We start from the raw sequence: 6,000 nt of genomic DNA on the forward strand, positions 1-6,000 counted from the left end.
TGCTGAAGCCAGTTCAAACTTAACAACTGCTCAGAGTGTCCAGACTTTGTTTCATGTCAGCTGAAGACCAGTTTGTGCATCTCAGTGCCGAGAACTGAGGGTATTTTGTGTCCTCTGCAATTGTTTGTTTGAGGTAAACTTTGGAAATAGAGGCTGAGATAGCTCAGCAGCTCAGACAGGGAGATACTAGAGGTGCCAGCCAGCCAAATTACCTTGTCCTACAGTCACCCTCGCCGCCAACCAGGCAGAAATGGATTCTATCTCTGCTCTGAGGTGAACAACAGATTGAAGAAATAAGCCCAAATAACCATCGATATCTGTTCAGGAGGAGGAAGGCTGACATTTATCACTGAGGGAAGGGACCCTGGCTCTAAAAGGATTCAATGAATGCGTGTGTGTGTGTGTGTGTGCGCGCTAAGTAATAGGTTTAGGACTAGGTTTTGTTTATATGTTTGAGTGTTTATTAAATACTTCTATGAAAATAACCGGTGACAAATATGTATGAGCACTATTAGTGACAGATTTACAACTGTGTATGTATTTGTGAGTAACTGATGGTGCTCACAAATGCTTTTTCCTAACCAGACACTCACACCAACCAATTTTAACAAATATAAAACAGATTTACAGTGTTTATATTTACATTTAATTTTTTTTGTTTTTGCATTTTTTTGCACATCATTTAGTGTCTACTATTGTCGATTTATGGAAACCTGGAGATAATCAGAACGGTTTCAGGAATTAGTAAGTAAGTGAAAGTCAAATTATTATTGATGCAAAGAGGGTCTTTCACAGTGTCAAGTCATGGCTAGACTAAAGCTTTAGAAGTGGGCCGTACAACTCTAAACATCTTTCCAGAAACTGGATCAGTTGTATCCAAAGCACGATCAGGCAGGATGAGTGGCAATGTTGTAAACCACTTCTCAGTCACCTGACATCAACCCCATTAAATATTTATGCTGGATTCAATCCAAGTCTGGCATACAAAAACGCAGGTCCTCCCATTCATTTAAACGAGGGTAGTGCCTTTTGACTGCGCCGGTGCTGACCTCAGGGGTTCTGAAAAAACAAAAGACTTTGCCAGCTGCAAAAACTTTCAAAAGCTGAAAAAGACTCAGCTCAACTGTCACATGTAGTCACTCAGTTTGGCATTGTGCACCGGTTTAAAACAATTTTTTCTTAATCTCTAGATGCCGACAATCGCCGTAGGATCAGCATGCCTAACCTACTCTGGCAGACTCCTGGTTCGGAGATCAGAGTCAGAGTAGAACTTGCCAGTGGCAAGGCATGTTATTTTGCAAGGCTAAATGCTACAGAGGGAAAACAAAGGACATATGTAGCAGAGTGTTTCTTGCTTTCCTGTTACATTGCCGTACAGCCTTATAAGGCTCTGCTTTCAGAGTTCCACTCTCAGCGCCACAAAGTGATGAATGCCAGAACTGCTGGCCCTGCAGCCCAACAAGCTTTGGAGTAAAATGCACAAGTGAACAAGTTTAGGCAGTCGTTTGCTGACTTATGTTAGGTACCTTTACCTAAACCGTGAAACACCAGCACTTTCCACCCCTTAGCCAGTGTTCAGTATCCCTCAATAACTGGAAGCCACCCTTGTCAGCAGGGCTACCTCCAGCAGGCCCCACCACAGCATGTCTTTTAGTCACCAAGGGATAGAGCACGCAGTTTTCCTCCAGTCCTCGTCCTCAGGCACCAATCAACAAGTGTTCAGTTGCGCTGACAAATATTACAAACAAATTCAACCTTCTTTTCCATTTACTCAGTTTGATGAGTCAGTTCTTCAGTTTACACAAAGAAGTGCTGCAGCTTCCTCTATCTGAGATTGTGAGGGGGTTGATGGAATGTACTGCTAACCTTTATCATGGTTAGCAATGCATTGATTAATGTGAAAACATAAAACTGACAAACCTGCTTTTGTAAGTTATTTTAAAGAAAAAAATTATTTATTTTTATTTCAAAATAAGACTAATTTAATCGGTTCTTTTTTTTTGCCTGACCACAGCATGTTAGGCTGTAGTAGTTAAGCCGTGTTTGTAGAATGTGGCCCTTTGCTGAACTTATTGGCTACAATAATTTTAAAAGACAGTTTACATCGATTCTTAAATGGTGATCATCTTGGGACTCCACATGTCTATAATAGAAGGCACACGGTCTCTACATGCTCAGCGTGATAGAATGGGTCGAGTCGGTGAATCCAGTCACGTCAGGAGATTTAGACAATTAAATGCATAGGAAGCTTTTCAAAAGAGAATGTTATCAGATTTAAAAAGTTGAAGATGAGAATATAAATGAAGAAATTTGACTTTTTTTGGTGGGGAAAGTCATATTTATCTGTAAAACTGTTTGACTCTTGTTCATGCACAGACCATAAGTTACTCAAGAATTGTCATACGTCGTAAATCCAGTTTTATTTTTGGCTCATGAAGCACACATTGTTAATAGTAATAATAATAATAATAATAATAATAGATTAAATTTATATAGCGCCTTTCAGGGTACCCAAGGACACTTAACAAAGTGGAACAAACATATATGAAAACAAACAAAACAAAGAATAAATGGAGCGCCTGTCAGTCAGCACGGAGGAAACAGCCGCACCGCTGCCCACACCGCATTGAACAGCACCCTCCGTCCAGAAGCGAACTTGCATCTGGAAGCCCTGTGCACACAGCGGGGGCGACGCAGGAGACCCAGAGATCCAGTTCCAGCGACGGAGCCCCGGCAAAGCGACAGCAGAAGCCCAGGATCTCCCACGCTGAACACCGGAAGACCCCACCAGGAACGGCGGAGCAGTGACCATCCAACATCGCTGCGAGCCGGGGAGACCACAGCAGCAGAGGAGAGCGACAAAGGAGCCAGGCGGTGAACAACCCAGAGGTTGTGGTGGAGGGAGGACAAACGGAGCAGCTATGGACAGCCAACAGAGCATCGAGTACGTCTGCTTATATGGGGCCATCCCCACGGACAAAAACGATCTTTTTTTCCTCCGTCTTCCTCGGCATTGTTTCAAGAATATCTGCGTCCATACAGATCCACTTAAAATGACCGAAAACGCTGTAGTTCATATTCCAGGCCTATAGGTGGCGCTTGACATTCACCCAAAACGGAGAAGAAGAGACGGAGCATGCGCATTAAGCTTGCGCGCTGTAAACAAACAGACAGTAGAAGGAGAAACCGAACGCAACAAGAAGAAGATGAAAATGGCTAGTGCAAGGAAACCAGAATCTTTTGTGTGGACCGTTAATGAGGTCAAACTGCTGCTGCGACTCACACTCAACTACAAGGCGAGTAAGTTGCAAGAAAGGCTCAACATCTTCTGTGGTACGATCACGAGCATGTAGTCCGCCATTGTTGTTGTTGTTGTTATAAGACGTCACGGGGTTCAGCGGGGTGGGGCGATGGCGTCATCGTTTTGGAAAGTATGCGGATTCGCTGTCCACACGAAAACGGGAGGGCTGCATTTTCGGATTTTTCCACCCTGAGACCTGTTTTCAAAAAAGTGCATTTTCAGGCGCTGCGTTTTCAGGATCCGTATGGACGGTCGGCCAAAACGATGCAATACATGTGCATTTTCGCAAAAGAGCGTTCTCGTCTGGACGGCCCCTAAGTTAGCGTTGCTATGCTAACAGCTGATCTGTGAGGCTAACAGCTGATCAGCGGAGCTTTCAGCTGATCAGTGGAGAAAGGTGAGTCCATGGAGCCAATTCTTCAGGTGTGCTGGCTTAAAAGGTAGTAGCACAGCCTCAGATCTTGTAAAGACCACTTGGCTGTTTTCTTTTAACAGGAAAAAGCCGATTTGTCACGGATCGAGAAGCAGCGATATTCACGCCAGCATTCTCTCGCATCATCTTGGGACTTAGGGAGTCGATCCACATGTCTGTAATAGAAGGCACAATTTCTCTCCATATACTTAAGACTTCAGAATTAGATTTTGCATTCAAAGTGTTTAGCTTGTTGGAACAAAAAAAAGCTGTAGGCCACAAAAAACAGGAGCTCATGACAAGAAGAAGGAGGGTGGCCTTGACGGATGAGAGGAGCCGCTCACCCAAAGGGGTTTTCCTAAGTGTGTGTGTGTGTGTGTGTGACAAAATCAAATACGTAGACCATCAGGGGCCGAGTGTGTGTGTTTGCCTCCAAGTCTAAAACTCTCTCTCTGTCATGTCTACAGCCCAGATCAGAGAAAACGTGTCACTACCTTGTCACTTCCACCGTGTGTCATAGCCCTAACCACCGGGCCTGCCTCCGGAATACACACACACACACACACACTTCATCACTTATAATTTCTACCACACTTTCCATTTCATCTCCCTCTCTACATCTTCAGATCCACTTAATTTTACATGACACACAGATTGCCGGAGTCATCAGATGGATTGGAGGCAGAGAAGGGTGGAGTGTCAAGTAGAATTTAGTCACACTGACACCCAAAATCAGCTACTAGTTAGGGTTTTTGGAGGTCAAACCGAGCCCCCAGCATTTTTTCTGGGAATCGTGTTTGCATTCCAATATGCAGAGAGTGTGTGTGCACATTCAGATTACACTACGAGGGCATTTAAAGAGTTCAGCACAGCAGTCATAGTCTGATTGCCAAAGTACTTCTCCGCTGCTGTGATTGCACGTATTCTCAGCAGCGCGACACTAAGATTCCTCTCTACAACAATACATGCTCTCTGTGCGCACATGTAATTTCTTGCTCCTTATTGACAACAAGTCCAGAGGAAAGTGCACTGAGTGGTGTCCTGAAAGCCTTAAGTGAAAGCTCGAGCAAATCATTTTTTCTCAATGTCAAATCGCAGCTCCATTTTCTGCGACAATATGAACTCCACGTGTGTGTGTGTGTGTTTGTGTTGCTCAGACAGCAGGCAGTTCATTGTGTCTCTTGCTCTGCCAAACATTGGGCCTCATTCACCAATATCTTCTTAAGAATCTTCTTAGATTCTTATTTAAGTTGTTCTTAAGAGGTTCCTTAAGAAAACCCTAAGTCAGATTCACCAACCCGTTCTTAAGCCTCAGAATTGTTCGCAGCTGTGTTCTTACATTGATGAAAGCCGCAGGAGCAATATATATGCCATTGTTTTGCGGGCCTTGGATGGAGAAATGCCATGTATAAATATGGTGGGGGGGTTACTAATTGATGGCATGTTTCCAATTTACTTGATTTATCTTAAATCATTGGCACATTTAATTTATTTTAGAATTTAAATTCTTTGTAAATTACCAAAAATATGAAATAAATAAATAAATGAATAAATATGACAGAATTATCACTGTAATATTGCATTTTATTGAACTACACAAGAGAAGAAAACACAACCATGCCAACATTTCGGCACTGAAATGTGCGTAAGAGTACTCCTGAGTGTTCGTAGGATTTGTTCTTGCCTAAGAAAAAGTCCTAGATTAGAAAAAATTCATGAATGCCACAATTTTCGTAAAATCCTCGTAAGTGGGACTTAAGAACAAATTTGTTCGTAAGAATGGTTCATGAATGAGGCCCATTATTATTAGAATGAACCTGTGTGGGTTTTTGCTGTAAAAATAGTTTGGATCTGCAGACATTTTCTTGCCACAGTGTACAGGTATTCAGTGCTTGACCTCTAAGAGAATGAATAATAAAGCCTCCAAAAGGAATTAGAGGGATGTTACAAGGGTTCAATTATTATCATTTTTCACATTTGTAAACAACACCAGGGTTGTGAATCACAAACAAAGGTGTGGAGGATTCATTAAGGAGTCTGGGGAATGACGCTGCTCCATAGACTGTTGGTACGGCTCACACTTCCGTATCTGTTGTCAGATGGCAGCAAGGTGAACAGGTTGTGGCTGGGGTGGGTGTTGTCTTTTGGTATCCTAAACTTACCTTTTAAAGCAATATTATATATTAAGTATGACTTAAAACAGGGTGAATGGTGTCTCCTGCACTCTGTAACTTTGATCGCATCGCAGTGCATAACGCTTTGTGGCAGTACATCACACACGGCATCA

Source organism: Sparus aurata, chromosome 2 (assembly GCF_900880675.1).
Source record: "Sparus aurata chromosome 2, fSpaAur1.1, whole genome shotgun sequence".
In the NCBI taxonomy this organism is placed as follows: domain Eukaryota; kingdom Metazoa; phylum Chordata; class Actinopteri; order Spariformes; family Sparidae; genus Sparus; species Sparus aurata.